The sequence below is a fragment of the Hypomesus nipponensis genome, chromosome 1 (assembly GCF_054491055.1).
Source record: "Hypomesus nipponensis isolate SF chromosome 1, ASM5449105v1, whole genome shotgun sequence".
Lineage (NCBI taxonomy): Eukaryota > Metazoa > Chordata > Actinopteri > Osmeriformes > Osmeridae > Hypomesus > Hypomesus nipponensis.
In genome coordinates this window covers 12,656,606-12,674,857 of record NC_140361.1, presented here as the reverse complement: position 1 = coordinate 12,674,857, position 18,252 = coordinate 12,656,606, and the positions used below count along the sequence as shown (strand labels likewise).

At 44.3% G+C, this 18,252-nt stretch overlaps 1 protein-coding gene across 1 annotated transcript in view; it reads right to left on the bottom strand.

Moving 5' to 3' along the window:
- Positions 1-18,252, bottom strand: part of ctnna1 (catenin (cadherin-associated protein), alpha 1) — a 78,094-nt gene that overhangs the window by 43,066 nt on the left and 16,776 nt on the right. The gene's annotated exons all lie outside the window — the stretch shown is intronic.

Sequence of the window (18,252 nt, the reverse complement as noted above, 5' to 3'; positions counted from 1 at the left end):
GTGAATGCCAACGATAGGCTCCTCGTTTCCAGGTTTAATTTGATTCAGTAGCCCATCACCTCCCATTAAAACTAAAAGCTTAGCACTGTTTGTGGAAAGGTTAATGTCCAATATGCTGCAGCACTCGCTTAGTTAAAAATGTCTGGATGTCTCGTTCAGCTACGACTTCAAGTGTGAATTTATCAAACCCCTTATGTGCATACACTTACTCACCATCATTATGCATATCAAAGGCGCAAGATGACCTCCAGATGGTCTATTTTCAACTCTCAAATACCATCGACACTGTGACTGTGTAGTATTCTTAACAACTTAACCTGCTTTATCATCATTTATGGATTCACAAAACTATATGCCAGGGGCCAACACACACACACACACACACACACACAAGCCAAGGTAAGAGATTCCTGGATATGAGAACGTGACAAGTGCAGGGGGAGTAATGAACAACTTATACGCCTTTGCAGACACTGTTTCATACTGAAAATAAATCTTTCCCAGGAGTCCAGTGGGGGAGCAGCCTCGATGCAGCATAGACTCTAATCAGGTCTGACAGGCTCAAGATTGAACCAATTAAGGCCAAGCAAAAATAATCTAATATTCTGTCACCCACACCAGTGATCCAGCAAGATTTAGCTCGCACGGCCACTCAAAAACAAGAGCGGATAGAAACATCCTTTACTCCCAACAAGAGCATGCATCTCTATGTCAGGATCCTATCTGATGTGACATCTGAATGACAATGTCTCTTTCAAGCAGAAAGGAAGGGGAACGCCACAAGAAATTTCAATAGTAACCTAGCAAAGAGCAGGCAAGTTAAACTGTGGAGAATGTCCCCTGAGAGCGAATGCGGCTCCTGTGATAAGCAAACAGCGAGGCTGGGTCAGGACACATTGGTATGCAGCAGGGAGAGGATGTGCATTAGCATCCGACTAAAGCTGCCGCCGCTGCAGCTACGCAGCTCTTTGTGCTCAGTTTGGGGGTGGGGGGCAGGGAGAGGGAGTGAGAGAGTGAGAGAGAAGAGAGAGAGAAGAGTGAGAGAAGAGAGAGAGAAGATGGAGAGAAAGAAGGGGAAAGGGGGGAAATGATAGGACGGAGTGGAGCAAATGGGGTAAAAATATCTTACCTAAGCCAATGGGCATTCTTTCAGGACAGATAATGGTATTCCGTGGAACCAAATATAAGCAACAAGGAAAGAAACAGGAATGACAAATACTGACGACTTCAATTACAGTGAGTTCAACCTCAACTTAGTATTAGCACTGAATTACTGATACCCTGATCCAAATAACAATACCCTAGAGCCCGAACACAATAATTCAATGGACTATTTGACATTTTATATTTTCTTTTTCTGGATTTGGCCGACATCGACAAGGCTAAAGACCCTTTTAAGTTGTTTATAAATCTTAAAGATGCTTTTGAATGAACAGTGCTTGGGAGAGGGATATGGTTGCCAGAATCTACTTGATCGGTTAGAATGCAAGCTAAATGGAGATGCTCCCTAAAGGGTGCAATGAAGCGCCATCTGTGAGGAGCAGGTTAAAACCTTACTAAACCTTACTATGGTGGAGATCTAGAATCTAATTGTAGGTCTACTCATGGCATCATGTTGTCATCCTAGTTGCAAACCCATCAGGTGTTGGAGTGATTTACATACTAATTTCAGATTTTGAAGCAGGCCCTTCTAGATCTTTTCTAAAAGGCTTTACATATAGAGACAGCAGGAGAGAGAGATGGGAAAGCAGGGAAAGAAAGAGAGTGAGGTGAAGACATGCAGGACATGGCCAGGGACAGAATCAAACCCAGGTCCCGTGTTAAGGCCTTAGTCTCAGTGGTGCGAGCCACTTCTAGAGCAATTCTCGTTTCTGAGAGCTGATGTAGCAGATATTTACTGAGAGTTCAGGCTGAGTCATGGAAAATCATGAACGTGTTTCAAAGTTAGACAGACAGTTTTATAATAATTGGTATGGTTTAAAATCATGTGAAAGAAGTTTCAATGTTCCAAGATTCCAAAGCCATGTATCTCTACTTTGATGTCTCTGTATTGTTTATGGCTAAGCGCTGCTTTTACTCTTGCCTTTCCAAACTGTCTTGCATGTTCAAAAAAAAAAGTAAAAAAAAGTAAAAAAAAACTTAAAAAAGGTCATTCGGAGATGGATTGAGTTGTACCTACTGTGGGTGCTCAGCAGACACAAGGGATCAGCCTTTTTGTGCAAGTAATAGCTAAGGGCAGGTAAAGGAGTGAATACATTTTTTTTTTAAGAAGTGTTGTTAAATGACATCTCACTGTTGAAGATGCAGCTTGTTAAAAGTGATTGAAAATCCACAATTTGTAGTAATATTCATCCATTTGCACTTGGGCTCTTTGTCAACTGTTTTTGGGTTCCTCTTGTCATATTCTATTGCCCTGCTCCCCACTCTGCCTCAGTACCATCTGAACTCACCCCCACACCCCCTTCCTTAAAACCTCTTTGTGCAAACTGAATGCTTTTCTCCTCCCTATTCCTTTTGTATTGTAATATGTAAATTTTCATATATGTATAGTGGGTAAGATGTGGCAAACTGAAAAGATCTTTTTTTCCTTAAAACATATATTTTTAAATAAAAATGGTTACAATTTATCCATGGTTCTGATTTTCCACTGAATGTTGGTTAACTTGATATTTGTATACCCAAGGGAGATCATATATACCTTTTTCTTAATATAGTTGCACTTTCCAAGTGTGTACCAAGCTGCATAAAATATGGCGTTGTTGAAGTATTAAGAGATTAACTTGTGATTAAAAACAAATTAATGCTTATTCCACACAACCACATATGTTCATACGAATGTTATCATCCTTTACATCGAGACTTGGACTGAGATGATTCATTGGGGTTTGGAACCTTTGTTGTTACATGCCGAAAACAAGCTTCAACCATTAGACTAAAAGGGAAACCTGGGGAAAATGTTGTTTTTACAGGGTTACAGAATTGGCTAGGAAGTGGCTCCAAACCACCTCAAAATTCATTGAGGTCAGAATTATACATTTAGAAGTCCCCACAGAGATGGTAGACTTAGTCATTAATATGTTCATTTATTCAAATTCACCTTATCTAACCATCCCTTCACCAAATGTGACCTAGAAGAGATCATTACTGTTATACCACAACTTTGGTTCCAATCTGCATTTTTCATTTCATACATTGTTCAGCAGTGACATTATGGGAAAGGGGAGGGCTTATCAGAACATTTTCCAAGAGTAAATGCTTTGATATCATTCCAGCTTCAGCACTTCATGGCCTTCTAAACCAAGATTACATGCTGCCTGAATAACTCCCATCAAATGATGGGACATTTGTAAGAGCGGCCTCAGGCCCTAGAGGTTCAACGGTGCTGTTGGAACCATGATAAACACACAATGATTGACACTGGTTGAAAATGATTATCTAAACCACTGAGTCATGATTTAAATAAAACAGAAATGTGAAGAGTTACCTCCCAGTTTTGCTGTAGGCATTCATGTTCTATTTTTTGAGTGTTCTGGAACTAATAAGACCTTTCAGAATGTGCACATCCCGTTGTGCCCGCATTCCAATGCAGGACACAAACATTCCACTAAGTGCAAAAGCCGGGGTAGATGTTAGGAGGTTGTTGAAGCAATACACAGCCAAAAAAACACAGCTGCTAGCAAATACTTCAACTTACAATCTCGACAGTGAACATCCATAAACCATGGTGAACAATCTGTGTTCAATGTGGCATCTCATATCACTGACAAGGACAAAAGCTTTGACAATCCCATTTCTTCAGATGAAGGGGAAATTTGACTCTAGAGAAATTACACTACTCAGTGACTTGGAGCCACAAAATTCATTCAATGCTTTTTGAATTAGGGTTTTTACTTTTTTTTTTTTACCCAGAAGTCTCTTTGTAAGTCTAACCTGGGTGTCACTGCAGTGCACCTGACATTAACAGCGTAATACCACACAAGTAAAAGGGGAGTGAGTAATTGCTTGACTGTTGCTGCATTGGACATGGTCAGTGGTGACCTAAAGTAAGCAAAAACAGATGCCCTGCCTGTGGGGATGCTCTCAAGGGAGGAAAATGAAGAAGAAAAGAATGCGGCTAAAAACTGCAATATTTATGGAGAAATGTCTGCTTTCAGACCAACTGTTTCCTGTAGACCCACTCAATCACTCCGACCAAAGCTTTTCAACGTAAACGTTTGTTTTTAATTTGGTTGGCGTCCTCATGTCAGTGAGTGTCCTTTCCAAGCTAAACAAAAACGAGACACGGCTGTGGCTTTAGTGAGTTCAGAGGTGATAAGATTGATCTTTATCTTTCAATTGCTTTTTTTTCTTTTCTTCTCTGGACTGTCATAAACAATCTTTCCAATTAAGAGCCAGGGTCATGTCCACTAAAAGGGCTGCAGAGGCACTTACATGAGCAGTGGCAGCGTTACTTCCGGGATGAAAAGTAGAGACTTTTATGCTTACTCACTCTGTTCCCAATGTTAATTAAGTTCTTTTGTCAACGCAAGAAGATGAAAGGTTATTTTTCGTGTTGTTTTGGTGAGCCTTTGATAAGTGGCCTGAGGCTTGTGCTGAGGGACATGGGAATGAAGGACCCAGATTATCCCCAAGTGCTCCTGCAATATCAGCTGTATTAAAGGCAGTGGCTGTGCCTTTCATTAGCCTGCATAGGGTAGCCATCCTTCACTCTCACTGATCAAAGACTTGGATGAAAAGATGATGGTGAGGGTAGCGACAACTCAAAACGCAAGAGATTGAAAAAAAGGAGATATTGAAGTGAAGCTACCCACCAGCTAGAATATCACCTATTAGTTTATTTGGTACTAAATAACACATCAATACATTTGCCAAGCACCCGTTTTCCAATGTGTAACTACAAAATGAAAAAGAAACACTAAAATCACTTGTTGCTGTGTTCTCATTCCATCAAGAGTAGTGAAATTGGTAGAAAATTATCCTTATTTCAAAAGTCGAGTACAGTAGACGCAGAAAAAATATTTTGTTGATTCTGATCTTTATGGACCCATAAAAGTATGTCTGTGACCAATCTGTGAATCTATGAGATCTAGAATGTCTTTTCCAGGCATCACTTTCCCAAAGTTGAGTCACTCATGGGTACATATTAAACTCCCACTGAAGGGAGACCATGACTCTACAAGAGCTTTCGTAACGGAATGATATGCCGTACTGTCCCGTCTGTCTCCTGTTGCCAAGGAAACAGTATTCAGGCCAATCCAGAATCATGTTCACTTGCCATTACGGTTGTGTCTGAAAAATCTGTTCATTGTCATTACTGCTATGGCCAAGCCTATGTTTAAATGTGCTTTCCTATTTATGTTGGCCAATCTTCTACCTAGATGCATAACTCCACAGGGGATCAATATGAGATATCAAGATTTCTTCAAGAAGACGCTCTCAGCCAATTCAATCCATTAGCAGAGGAAAGGTTCTCAATACTTGTCCTCCATTAAAAATATTTCTATTCTCCCCCTCCTTGTGTTATAATTAAAACTCTGACTTTGAGAAGCTATTAAATCTGCTCACTGTGTAATAGCATCAATCCTATGAGTGTTGCAGAATGATTATCAATTCTTAACAAATATTCTTTAGTGTTTTAAGGGTTTCTGTGCTGTGAATACACTGATGTGGGTGTTGTTTAGTAAGAGGCAAAACCCAGTTCAATTATGATAACAGACACTTATTCAGGGGTAAACATCAGCAACTGTTGACGAATGTCCACTCCTGCCCTGTAACCAATGAAGCAAGATTGTCTTAATGCTAACCAATGATGGCACACACTGGATGTGATCTATAGCAACATTTCCATATGGGGCGTATAATGTCTTAAAGATAAATACAGCCCGACCGTTACAACCCAGCCACCAGCATGCATCACAGTTGGAAGGGAAACCCAATTAAAAAGGTTAACCTCCAGACAGACATGTTTCAGGAGAAGCGAGGATTTTCTGAAGGCAATTTATTTGGACCCATCATAAGCAACAAGGCGGAGGCGAACAGAGCATGTGATAAATCTGAGGGGCTCCACGGCTGCCCACCTGTAACATGTCTATTTGAATTGCTCTGTTTTTTGTGATCAGGCAAATGGGAGGCAAGACAGGCCAATAAAGCAGCAGTCTGTAGCCAGGCAGGGAATGCACTGAACTGATGAGTCTCACTTTGGGTCCCGACCATCCGACAGGGTTCAAGGACTCAAGGGCCAAGCATGCCTCGGGTATTCATTATGAGCCCTCCAATAAATCTCGAAAATGCTTACTAGGAAGGACATATTGATCTGGGCACTCATCAGCAAATACCTCCCTAATGTATTTACTGCCTAACACATTTAAAGCCATTTTTCACTGGGTCATTGGTGGATCCAAAAAGCACAGCACCTTGGGATGGGCCAGAGAAAGATCAATTAGGGAGACCCTGGACAACAGGGAAACAATACCGATGACCGCGGTGTCTGTTCCTGTAGGGGACAAATGCCCCGGTGATGCCACCTTGTGTTTGATGTTAGAGCCATGAAGCGTGTCTCCTCTTTTCTAATATGTTTTATAAGGACACAAAGAAAGTCAATCGCCGTGCAGATCCGTTGCAAGTTCAGAGCAACCTTGAGAAATTTGCATACGGACAACGATGATGCAGCAATGAAAGGGATCTTAATGGAAAGCTGCCCATGCAATGACACCGAGGCAACCCAATTTTCAGAAAAAAAAACACTTCTGCTTTTTAGTGTAGTCTCAGACAAAGCATCTTAACAAAATTCCTAAAACTGCCCTAATGATATTTCATGTAAACACTAGCCTACTACTACTGCCCGGTGTGTGTGTGTGTATGGGGGTTTGCTTTGCATAACACATCACAGTTACTAACAGAACACCTGTGAAGGACGAGTGTCTCCAAATATCACGCTGGCTACAAAAACAAAGTCATGGTCCATCATCTATTTACCGGTCTCCAACGGAGAGTGTGAGAGAAGGAGAGTGTGCCAGGTTTGGCAGGGAGCATCCATCTTTCACGCGGCAATCCGTCGCCAGTGTCAATTCCACACCAGCAGCTTGGGAACCGCTGAGCACTTAATAAACAATGGATAATATTTGTCTCCGTCTCCCTAACCTGAAGTGTAGCGAGAAACAGGCATGTTGCGAGGACACTCCAGGCACACAACAAGTTGGGAGGGTCTGGGCATAATTGAAGAGCCTGAGCCTGGCATTCCAGGGCTAGAAAAAAGAATCAATCTCATAATCGGGGAGGTGACAAATGACTTCTTTGATTTATTAAGCATGTTAACTGAAAATCTACATCAGCTCCCAGGCATATCCATTACCTGGGGACAGAGCCATAGTTACCTTGGCAGGGAACCTATAAGTCATATTCAGTAACCATAGACACAACCTCATAGGCCTGCTTACATACGACCCTTTGACCTACTCCATCAAATGGGGATGAGGGTTATCAGATGTTGCCATGACACCAATCAAAAGTGACTTGATTAAAAAATGTCTCTAACTAGAGTGAGACATTATGTACGTGAATAGGCTGTGAATCTATCAAGACATGGCCCTTTGCTCCACAGCACATTACAATTCTAACCATGCCCTTCGCTGCAAAAAAGGATTCAGGTACAACCTCTTCTCATCTCAAATTCTGGAGCTGGTGTTCTTCAAGTTGGGTGTCATCCAACTGCATTGGCACCACCCGAATTGCTCCTATGCCAATCATAGCACTATGCATGGTGAAGTAGAAAATTGCACCATTTGTTTTGACATTTCTGCAAACCACTTCCTTCCACACAATTTGATCTGTAAAATAACCCCACTCGTGTCCCCTACTTTCTACGTACTACATCAAGGAAATGACTCCAGAACAGAAATAAGCCTGACACTGACAGCCGACCACCCCTAACTTGAAGGGACTGACAAAATGGAAGGCCAATTTCAATAATTCTGTGGTTTGAGTGACAATCGACAGTGACGGTCAGTCAATCAGAAAAGGGGATGAATTGCTGTACAGAACAGAGCCGAGTGCATCTGAACAAAGATCAAGAACTTTTAACGATACCTGATAGACTGGTGCATTCTGGAGAATGCCTGCATTCACAGCCATGGGACAAGCCCTTTGTGTACTGAATCTTCGCATCCCTATCACATTAAACTGTTTCAATAAGAAACCAAGACCTGAGTGTGGGAGCAGTGTCAATATTAAAAAGCCAAAGACAAAGTTGTGGAAGCTTTCAAATAGGTCTGGGGGAGAGTTCAATTGTTGGTAGTGGATGTGCAGGCTGTGATGACCTTGCGCTAAAGTAAGAGACCAAAGGCAAATGTGGTGTGGGTGTATAATCTAGATCTCCTTAGCCACATTTAAGTGCTACTTTGTAAACCAGCATGGCTGAAGGAGACATGAACTGTGTTAACGAGGTACCTTAAAGAAAAAAACCAACAGACCAGAGAATTTCTGGGCGTCGACCTGCAGGATCTGGTAAGGTAAGCGCCACTCAATCAGCAATAGAGACGCATGAACAGACCATTAATTTTTTATGTGCCATTTACAAAACAATCCTATGGAGGCAACACTGTTAAACGTCCAATAAAACACAAGGTAAAAGAAGCTCTTTTGGTTCCTTAGAACGAGAAAGAGAATTAAACAGTGTTGTGCTTCCACAACACTTCCTGTCTGAGGTTAATAGCCAAGGCCAATCCAAGTCCCTTCTTGACGAGATGTTACTGATATAACGGCCCAAGGCCTGTCTGCTTTGAGGCCATTTCAATTCCTTCCACAAGCTCCATGGTGCTCTTCCTCCATTTCCCCATGGCCGAGCCGACCCAAAGTTAAACATGATGTGATTGTGAACGTAAAGATCATATTTAATACTGTGACGGTCCCCAATGAGCTTAGTGTCTGTAAACACACTGCAAAGTCACAGTGTGCCTTGTGCTGGAAACCAATGTTGGCCACAAACGTTGTGATAAACGGCAGCCAACACCATTAAACATGAAAGTTAGATTTACCAGCCTTTAGTGAGAAACGTATATGACCTTGTATAATATTTCCTTGGTTCCCCGCCATATACTTTCAAAGCATGAAATTAGATTCCAAAAAGGCTTGTCACCCTTAGATTGTACTTGGTGCCCCAGACCCAATCAATGCTATCTTGTTTTAATTATATTTGCTCACCTAGATCAAAGATGGATCAATGAAGCCAGAGTAGCATCTAAAGCTCCAGCAGGCTATTGATTTCTGTTTACAAAATTTTCAAAGGCTTTCTGTAAGGGAGTCGTGTAATGTGGACTTGTACTCAGCCTTTGTTTCATGACTTGGCCAATACATTCATCTGTAGATCTGAGTTGTTCCTTGAAGACAACATTTCATTTCAGGACACAGCTATCAATTTAGTCTTATTCTCCTCCTACACACACACACACACACGGGGGGGGGGGAGCTAAGCCAGTGTAGTCAAAACTGAATGTTAGCCCACCAAATATAGCCATGTTCCTTTGGATTCCATTACGTATTTAAATTAAACCCAACAAAATATTTAATACAAACCAAACACTTACCCCCAAAGCTAAACAGAATGATTTTAATTTCCTTAAACTTAATTCTTTACATCAATTCGGGCATGACTGTGCAATTCAACAACAAAAAAACATGGCAAAATTGCTAAATGAATTAGGTCATACATTACTGTGTCTGGAGCATAATACAAAAGCAGAACAAAAGAGAATATTTACTCACAAGGCTGAGTGCCGGCCCTGACGTTTTAATGAGGGAGGCCCATGCACTGGCAAGAAACAAGTATAAACCAACCAGATAAATCACTTCAATTCAGGAGCCCTGGTGTATTTTGTGACAGGACCCAGCGCCATTCGTGTTCCATTTTAACTAATTGAAATATTTGTTTTGGGGGTTCAGAAGCAATTAATCTTGGCCTAACCTCATTCATCCGTTAGGAGCCGATTTATTCCTTTCCTCTGGATATTTATTAAATGCAATTACATGATGTTTCAGGAGGAGCATTATGTAAATTCCCTAGGCCATCTTTCCAAGATCAGGAGAATTTCCCATAGCCTAATGATCTGCTGAGCGCATCTTATCCTGTCACTTGTGCATGCAGTTGGATCAGTCACTATGGCCATGTTCACAATGCAGCTGAAGGGGCCCCTGACATCCGGAAATTCTGGATGAATTTGGCTTCAGTAAAGACATTCACGTCACGATGCCACCACTCCTGGCTCTGTCCACACACACACACCTTTGACTTGATTAACCAGCCACTCCTTGTAAAAAATGTGGTTCTCCTCCCCATCTTCTGCCACCTGCTCACACAGTCGCTGGATTCCACAGAACATAACTTTATAAAAAAATGCTTGAAAACATACTTCACTGACCTCCATGTTCAACAGGTGTGAGAGCGTCCTGCATGTGAAGTGTTTGTTCTTCTGCGCACGCGGGGAAGTTCAAAACCGCGACCAGTTCACACTAGAATCTGAATTGCAACGTGAACAGCCCGGTAAAAAAAAAATGTGATCTGATAAATACATCGGAATTGAACATGAAGGCTCGCAGTGTGAACGTATTCTTCCTAGTGTTGCTTACAAAAATATTTTCGATGAGCTGGATCCGCACCCAAGTGAAAGGACCTGGGACTCGAGTGAAACAATTGGTTTTAATGCGATAGCTGTTATACGAGTAGCTTTCAGGGGTTATTTTGAGACCCTCCCGCGCAACGTACCGATAATGAAATTACAAGCCCATCCAGATCCCAGTGTTTTACTGTCATCTGTGCATCCCTGTAGGTCAAGCAATCTGGATTGGAGTGCTGAAAGAACAATTCAGCCCCGAATGCAATCTGATGCTCCACATAGTAAGTATGTGCTAAACACATTTAGCCTTCACAGGTCCAAAAAGCCATTCCTGTTCCAATCGGCTACCGTCCTTGAGGGGAGAAATCCGACATTATTTGGGGGATAAATAAAGGCTATTTACTTATGAAGTACTTTCATTGCTGTGTATTTGCGTAATGCCATTATTACGGGTATAGCCATTGTTCCTCCCCTCCTTCATGTCCCGTTATTCCCCTCCTGTTGAGCTTGAAGCAATTTCCTGTTTGTCAAGGTCAGGGACATGTACAAACCACACCCATCTGTGGAACATAAAGGAACTGTGTGTCTGCTATGAACCAGGCTTAGATGTGGCCAGTCTCACAGCGAGGTCTTCACGCCGACATTCATCACAGATCAATTCACAAATACCCATCTCACCTTGGGAGCCAATGCAATTCTCCTGCCAAAAACACCCTGGTACAAAAATGACCAGACTACAGAATTAGAGCCTGAATTCTGACATTCTTGGTGAAACTACATTTCAAGGCGTGACATTAATTAAAAGAACCAGTGGTAGGGTGGCAAATGAACTCCTAGCAGGGTAGAGCAGATACTACAGATGTAGCTGGGCCAGTGACCAGGCTGATAGGACATGGCAATTATCGTAGACATGGGCTTAAGAAAACCATGACAGAAACACGACAGACTGCAGCGCGTTAACCTGAACAAAAACATGTTCAAGCACCAACTCAGCGAGTACAGCCGGCATCAATTGGAGAAGCAATGAGCCAAAAAGGAAAACAAAGCTAAAAAATCTATTCACCTCGCATCAAGAGACCGGAGGTGACATTTGCACTGGGGCGCTGGCAACAAGCGATCCGCCACGCTCTGGAAAAAGTGAATTACTCCCCAAATGAATATAAAGTTACTTTCATTTTGGTCCAATCGATGCGAGAACTCTGCCATCTTTCTTGATATAACCTTTTGTCAAAGATGCACTTAATGTCTCACTCCAGGCCTGTGTGTGCCAACTGGGTAGCAGTTACTGACCTTCAGTCATTTCAAGTCAGCTTAAAAAAGAAAGAGAGAAGCAACACACTGACAAATTATCTGAGGATCTTACCATCCAACCTTTCGAAAACGATTCCGTCCAGGCCAATGGAACCATTTAAGAAAGAAAATGCTGGGATTCTTCCAAATAATCTTTAAAATAGCCCTTCTATAATGATCTAGCAACCTAATTCGAAATGGTTAATGGTCATAAGTAGCTGGACATCACGCAGTCAATGTGTTAAGGCAACGCAGTCAACTCCATTACAATCAGACAACCCAGCAGACTGTTGTTCCACTCCTAAGAGCCGTCTCAAGGACATTCTCCTTTATCATCTCTTTCACACTACCACCACTTACACCTTCCTGTTCTCATGTCTGATACAAGCCAATATAATGTACTCTCAGTGGGGCTGGGCGAAGTGTCAGTGGATGTTCCATTGACACACAGGATATAGAGGTTGGAAACGGGTTCACACTGGACAGCGGCAGGTTACAAACGCACCAGCAGTGAATCATTATAGGGCTGTGTGTGACGGCATTCACAGGCAAACAATAATATATCGTCCCCAATGGATATCCTGAGATCTTGTCATCTTTCGTCTGAACAAATGAAAGTTCGGGGATGCCGGGAGGATATTGAACGGCTGTGGATGTGTAGCTTACAACACTGAAAAGAGCAAATAATTCATTCTCCAGATCAGGCTTTGGATAAAAAAGAACCTCTTTTGGCTGCAGTGGAAGAGATCTTGGATGTTGACTGGCATCCTTGTACACAATGTTGAACTGCTGATGGGTGCTGCAGCCCAAACACCTCCCGACAGTCAACCGATACAAGTGATTGTAGTGGGGGAAGGAGGAAGGGGGAGAACGCCCTTCTGCTCCAAGCACAAAAGACATGCTCTTGCATGATGAGAAAACTGTTTTGTACCATTTTGTGAAGGGCAGTACGGCTTAACGCCATTCAGGCAAGATATTCTTAAGAGATGTTCAGGTACCAGAGAGTTCATTACGCTTGGTGAATAAAAAATGACACCCAAAATATCCTTCAAGTGAATGGGAAATTACATTTTTAAACACGCTTTCATATATCAAAAGGGTTCAATGGGCCCTAATAGGAAATGCCAGTCACTCAGAGAACGCTAGCTTCAGGACCGGCGCGGCAACACCATTCAGACACCTGCGGTACGGAAGACACCGTCTCGTACGTCAACAAAACAAATGGCTGGGATCTCTTCCCTGTTCCCCGCTCTTTAGCTGGGAGCATTCCTCCTCTCTGCCTGGCAGCAGTCCTGCTCCCCAAGACGGGGGCGCAGCAGAGCGACAGCCCATAAATCTCAGCAGTGCTGCGCGGCGACCCTTTCCAACCACGCATATCATCAGCCACTCAGTAAATTTCAATAAGGTCAGACCCAGAGACAATAACTACCAAGAGCTCCCAAATGCCACACAGGAAGCAGTACTGACAGAGTGTGAAAGTTTGTCATCCGTTCGATAAATAACCCCCCCCCCCCCCCGACCTCTCTGGGTTAGTTTGTTCGTTTGGAATGAGGGTGTCCCTGCGGTGCCCCCCTCAGTTGAGGATACCATCACTGGTATCATCAGGTCGATCAGTTTCTTGCAAATATATATTTAGTTATTTGTTTGTTATACCATTTGTGGATTCTATTTTAGTAAAGCTAGTTGACATGAAATGAACTCCAGTCTCGAACTTGCCCTCCGAGATAAAGTTGGAGAAAGACAACAAGATAAATTCAGAGGGGAGGAGAGGGGGTGGACTAATGAGAAAGCTGAGCTCCCACACCACATCTGCTCCTGCATGCACACAAGGGAAGTTCAAGAAAAGAAAGAAGAAAAAAAAACCTTGGGCGCCAGGACAAACACAAAGTCTGTTTGGCTGCAGGGCAAGTTGCATACTCCATTAATCAGCATAGAAGCCAGGCCTGTGTGACATGACATATTTGTGCCTCACACTATGCCACGCCAAAAGAGACAAATACCATGGAACACGTCACCTTCAAATATTGATGCGCAGAGGCATACATGTGAACCGCAACACGCGAGGAACTCACAGAACTCACCGGAGACAAACACGACGCAGCTAATCAAACACACCAAAGTCCCCCGCCATCTATATTGTATCCGTTTGCTCCTCTTTAGTAGGCCGGGGGTGGAGACGGCGGAGGAGCCCAGACAGGCGCTGCTGTTATTAATGACCCAAGTTCGGCAGACGAAACATTCCTTTCCTGTATAATTACAGCGGCAGAGGTGGCCGTAGCTCATCTACCTGCCACCAGAGCCAATCAAAAAGGCAAGACTTCAACAGCAAGAGATCAAGGAGCAGGTCTGGGAAAAGCCGTGTGACAGCTCCGTTAGTGACAGCGCCGTGTTTTATAGGGGGCTGTAAATACACAGAGAGCCAGGGGGACATTCAATCTTTTCCTTGATACATTGTGTGTGGTGTAATTTGTTTTAATCATGCATACAGATGAGATTACAACTAGACAAATTGAACCGTTTTCACTTTTGTTTCACGTTGTCTCCTTTGAAACTACTACCACTGAACAAAATCGGGGGGGAGGGACGATGGAATTTAATTTTGAAAATAATATACTATATATTTTTTTTTCCATGACCATGATATGACCTTTGAAATAATCTCCCCCTTGGAAGTAGGTGATCCAATTCAGCTTTTGTCAAATGGCCGAAGTCAACTGAATCAGACACCCATCTGTGTTACTGGATTGGCTGTGTGGAAGGGACACCTGTCAGTTACAATAGAAATCTAGTACCTCAGTCTTGGATTATAGCAAGGGATGTAACCAGATGATACTTCCAGGTAGGAAGAGAGATTGATACACATACACACACGTATTATGTGTATACACACACACACGTATTGTGTGTATACACACACACACACACAATATAAAAATGTGCTTCCGGTGAGAAATGATTACGTGTGCAGGGAGAATCAGGCTTGAAACGAGACGTGTGCGTCAGTCACTGCAGACGCCCAAGGCAAAACAGAGAGGAGAGCGAGGGACCCTGGAGAAGAAAAATAGAGACAGGGCTAGAGAGGGAGCGCGGAGATGGTGTGTGTGAGTGAGTGAGTGAGTGAGTGAGTGAGTGAGTGAGTGAGTGAGTGAGAGAGAGAGAGAGAGAGCTGTCAAAGCAGCTAGTAAAGAAGGAGAGAGCAGTGTGGGAGATGGCTGACTTGGAGACATGAAGGAGAGAGAGAGAGAGAGAGGCTTGTGAACAGATGCCAAAGCTGAGGAAGAGAGGGAGGAGCTAAGGGACACTCAGTCCCTGTCTTCATCAAGTTGGGAGAGAGTTACACTGAGCAGATGCGCTCGCTCAAACCAGATCTCAAGGCTCATGTATGATTTTTAGTTGAAGGCATTTAAATGTCAGTGGTTGAAAACGTCTGAGTCTCTCAGCGTCAGCGCGTCACTGTGCACACACATCCCGCAGACAGGGGTGATCTGAACTGCATTATTAATCTAATGTGGCAGAGGTGGTCCGCCTCAACATGCCTGTGCCATGCGAAGCTGTCACGGCAACGCAGAATAATTAAGGTCACGCTTTCTGCAACAGTGTTGCGGCTGAATGCCCACCCTTGACACCGGCTGAGAGGACTGTGTTAAGTCTTATTTGATTACCGTCTTAAAACTCAACAGCACCAATCCCTAAGAGCTTAAGGATCTAGCCTATACTTATTCAGGAAGAAAACGACCTCCTCCACAGATAACATTATTACATGCCTACGCAGCTATAGACAAATGTGTTAGTCAGGTGTTAGCCAAACCAGGCACAGTACAGTCATAACCACACAATTAAACTAAAATGTCACGTCAAAAGAAATAGGCACTGCCACCACTCAGCAGCCCCCAGGAGAGCGGTGGCAGCTGCCGTCACCAGTCCTCAGTGAAGCTCTGCAGTCCAGCCACCGAGAGAACAGATAAGACAATCAGCGCTGCTGCCACATAGACAAACTAGTCCCATTCATCTAGCGCCCGGTGGACGTTAACCTCGGAGCGTGCGGTAAAGGGCTGGGATCGGAGGAGGTTAAAGTCTCTTCCTGGCAGCAGTTAGGTTCCGTGTTGGAGCTGCTGTCTCCGGTCACACTGAGGAAGGGGAGGCTCCTGGGCAGGACGCAGCCGAGATTCCTACCTCTGGTGAAGCACACAACAAACAGACCCAGACCAAAGTCGGTCGGGATTGTTGTTGACCCACACCTGCACTGTCCGTGACCTGTAGCCGGGAGGGACACTGGGGAGGGAAAGCATTCTCACAAAGCAAATGTCTTTCGTAGGAAAACTGAAATGACTGCGTTTGGACAAAGCCGAACTTAAGGGCCACCTGTGATTCTCCAAGGAATGGTGGAATGGCATTGGTTTAGCCGGGATGAAAGGAATACATAGAAATGGAGAAAAGAAAGTGGGAAGCAGAAGGGGAAAAGCTGGTTAAGAAAAGAATGAGTTTAGGAATCAGTCCAACATCCTCAGCTGTGACTAGAGTCCCATATGCTGGAATGGCAACATGTCTCTCCAGCAAGTCTGGGCTGGAATTAAGTCATTTCTCCCCTCCAATCAACACTTCCCATCAACCCCCAAACTGAGCGTAAACCTGGATAACAGGGATCAACGCGTGGCAACAGATGTAGCCCAACAGCGTTTTTTTTTTTGTTTTGTTTTCTCATACACAGACCTGACAGGATATCGAGGCTGAATGAGCTGTGATACTAACGCTACATTAGCAGGAGGCCAGGGTGAGCTGTGATACTAACACTACTTCAGCTGCGGGTTAGGGGTGGCATGGAGTGTGTTTCGCCTGTCAGGCATCAGTATCTGAGGAGCACTTCAAAAGACAGTTGACCGCCGGTTAAAGTCATCATGTGAAAGCAGACCAGCCCTCTGCACACCATGAAGACACACACACACATATCTGTTTGGATACTAAGGCAACGGTGGCGCCGGCGGCGAGCGGCAAACACACACAGATAATGTCCTGCGTCCGTTTCCTTCATCTGATCGGCTGAGCAGCCAAACCCCTGTCATGTCCGCTCACCGTCGCCGTGGTGACGGGCCCGCGCGTCCGTCACAAATCCTGCGTTTGCCTGACGAGCTACACAGGCCCGGTGCGGGGGGCCAAGTCAAGTAGAAAACGCGATCTGATGCGGCCCAGAGTCAATGCTTGGATGACTCGGACCTTAAAATGAACTGGCAGCACTGTGGGTGCACTGTGAGGGCGAACCAGGACGTCTGGGTTAGAGCCAGGGCTGGACTGAGATGGGAGGGCCTGACAGACAGAAGTCTTCATATCACTCATCCAGTCACAACAGAGGAGCAGTGCCTCTGTGCCCAGGTCACTCCATAGTGCCTGCCAGGCCGTGTTCCACACGTCTCCTGGGTGATGAATCATTTCAGACAGATAATAAACTATGTGATGGTTACATATGGGGGGTTTCAAATGGTCAATATGCGATACGCTTTTCCAACACTTTTTTCAAATGGAGGCGGCGCGTGTTCCATTTCCAGATGCCTCCCCAAAGAGAAGCACCTTCCAGTCGTTGGAAAGTGACCCATCCATCTGCCTTCATCGAAGCAGAAGGTACTTGGGGGGGCTTGAATGAGGCGGTCTTCTCTCACGGCACAGCACCATGCATCTCTTGAATGGCACTTCCATGACAGTGGCACTGGGATGCGGGATGATGACAGTGAGCTTGGCAACCGGAGCCAGCGCTCTGGAGCCACGCCAGGCGCTAAACAGTCCCCAGCAGCAACCATGGAAACCAACCTGGCAAAACCCGGGGATGAGATAGTTGCCTTTTGCATTTGGAGATGAGGGGTGGGGCTAGGGGGGGGGGGGGGGGGGGTTGACGTGACATGAGCGCAGAAGCTACCATGCGTGTCCGAGACGTAGGCATGATGCCGCTGGCGTTTGGAGCCACCCAGCACCATTTGTGACACGTCACGTGCCGGGCCGGGGGGGGCTCTACAAGTTCAGGATGTTGAAACCCCACATAAGGAGGACGAGGCAGCTGAGGGAAAGCGTAAAGGGGAGGGGGAAATAAGTTTTAAGTGCAGTGATGGTAAGAAATAAGGCTTTGCCGCAGCGATAAAATTTCTCTGGCTGGCTGGCGCTCTCATTGTCTGGCATCAAACGAACAAAGCAATTCCAGAGTTAAAATGAGAGGGAGGAGGATGGAGGGGTGGTTAAAACACAGATGTCACAGACAGACAGACAGACAGAGAGTAAGAGAGGAGAGAGAAAGCGATTGAGAAATGAAGCGAGGAGAGACTGGAGGTAAGCATAATTACACAGACGAATACAGACACAGACATGACAGGGA